The following is a 2,660-nucleotide window of genomic DNA, read 5'->3' on the forward strand; positions in this document are numbered from 1 at the left end:
AGGAAACTACATTTTCATTGGGGTTCCGGTCTTGACTGACACTAGATGTGACGGAAGTGGATGGTTGGTAACAGATTTTCACCGTTCCAGTGGGTTTGTGCTTCGAAAATTGAGGACCCTTTGATAATATGGATGCAATCCATATTTTGAAGAAGCGATCGTGCTAACCAACGATAATTTTCAGGAAAGATTAAGGGGAATCCTCGCCATATTCCGCTGCTGATACAGTACCACATAATTTCCCCTCTAAATTGAACCTTGTAACCTAGTTTATTCCATAGGTAACACGTTTACCACATTTCTTTCATGGCAGTTTGCACGACCCTCGATAAGCATTCCATTGCATTAGCAGGGCATGAACTGTTATGTCACTATATCAGCCCATACCCCAATACTTGCTAGAAAAACAGAGCCAACTCCTTTGAGACATTGCTAGTGCTAGATTCACCACTTGGGACGTCCCGGAGTTCCATACCTACCTCAGAGAAGCGCTTTGCGACGCACAGCAACAGCATATGCGGCACCGCAAATGTTTGAAAGCACCTCTCCCATATCCAAAAGTGTGTTACGTGCCTCGGGCTGATGCCGTATCCACATCGCACGACAACGGCCATCCGGAGGGGGGAAATCGCACCTTAGTGTAGCGGGTTACATTGGTCCCGCCTGTGCGCCAACTGAGACCACAGAGTGGGAGGAGCAAGTCATTCTTAGTAACACCAAGACGTCCGATGTGTTGCTTGGGTTTGATACGGCAGATGAAGCCGTACCAATTACGGTCCTACCACCGCAGAACTCGGGTATCTCCAACATATATCGAATGTTCTCCTAAAAGCTCTCCGCTGCCTTCACAAGGGCGTGATGTCTCCACCATGAAGTAACTTTGTTACAAACACGTATTGTACCTTACTTTCACACCGTTTTTTCCCCCTGGAAGAACTGCTCGTCACTCCTACGTGTGCTTCACCGCATCTATTCCCCCCAGGGTCTCCCTCTCCCTCTCTCCTTCTCCCTCTCCTTCTCCCCCACCCAAGGCCATCCCTCATTCGTAAACGCGCACGCCCACATCTAAAGCCCCAACACCCCAAACCCTCACTTCGAGGACACGATTCCGCGTCCAGGCAACACCAAAAGCCAGCACCTCGGCTAATGACGGTTAAATGCCCATTCCCTCCCTTCCCTCCCCCCCAAACACACACGCACACACACCGCAGAAAAGGAGTAATTGCAACGTCTCGACGGCATCAAGGTTGAGAACGGAACCTGGGGGTTGCCGCCACCGCGTTGGGTGCCCAGGGGCTGAGAGAGAGAGAGCGAAACAAACGCTAGATCATCTCCACAGACGGCGGAGGTGAGCGCGAAGCCCCATGTAAGCTTCGCGGCACTGGAGCGCGCTGACGACGCTATGCGACAGGGAGCCCACCACAAAGAACGCGTCGCTGGGAACGTCAACCTCGAGGAGATGCAGAGCGTGAGAAGTATCCGTGGAAACCCTTCGATTCCACCCCCGTACTTGCATATATAACGTTGAGAGTTTTCACCCACCGTGCCACCATATGGAGAAATATATATATATATATATATATGCCCCGAAGGACTTCAACCTCAGCAAAGGCATCATGAGGCGAACCCAAACCTACCGTTTCCACCTCGGCACGGTTCGCGTCATGACTGGGCGGTAACGCACAGCCGGTGCGGGGCTCAACAAACGGCTAGACACAAAGTACGGAGGGGCTGCAACGGCTGGTGCGATTCATGCAAGCGATGATGACTACTAGGGCTGCGCGCTTTGCACGCCACACATGGTTTCACCAGCGGGGTGATCATACAGCTCAAGCAACCAAAAGGGGTGTCAAATGGGCCGCATCTTGTTTTGGGGTGGAATGTTGTCCAAGTTTAGTTGATAATGGCCGATCCAGTGTCAGCTCCACTCTCGCTGGAAGCTGCAAGATTTTTGCCAACCATCGTTGGGCCTGTCGTTGCAGCAGATCGAATGTTTTTAATTAGCTAACGGCATGCGCTGTGAGATATAATGTGGGCTCGGGGATGGCTCTATCGTTTGCAGTTGAATGGTGTACTAATTTATCTTACCTGGTGTCAGGGGATGACATGACTTCTTCGGAACCTGTCCGTATGATAAAACACGGTTTTTGTAACGTCGGGTGATTTGATATTTGGGGTAGCGTTGGGTGTTGGGAACCTTCTTCCGTTTTACCACTCCTATCGTTCAAAGCTGGGGTCGTCTCGTGGGTAAGGCTTGATATGAACATTTGGTGCCACAATCGGGTTGTCCGCAGCAGCACCAGCGTCACAGTGCACAGTTTCCTCCCCCTATTTAAGGGTTCTAGTCATTTATAAAATACCGCTGGCATCGTTCTTATCAACAGACGCGCTTCTTTGGCCAACACTTTTGAAACCTATGTGCCAGAGACACTGTAATGAAGTGTCTTGTAATCGTGGCTGCGATCCTTGAGGTATATTGCTTACGCAGTTATGTTGCTTATGCTGGGTTTTGCGCATGCGAACACCGCATCAAAGCCTTAGTGGGGGGTTTCGCTTCCTGTTCTATAGTAGACTTTGCTTGGAAAAACTTCTTTCGAACTGTACTCCTTCCTGGACTTAATGGTTATTCTGACACCGACCGTTATGTTCTTTTTTTTTTT

Source organism: Trypanosoma equiperdum, assembly GCF_001457755.1.
Source record: "Trypanosoma equiperdum strain OVI genome assembly, contig: ctg_17, whole genome shotgun sequence".
NCBI lineage: Eukaryota > Euglenozoa > Kinetoplastea > Trypanosomatida > Trypanosomatidae > Trypanosoma > Trypanosoma equiperdum.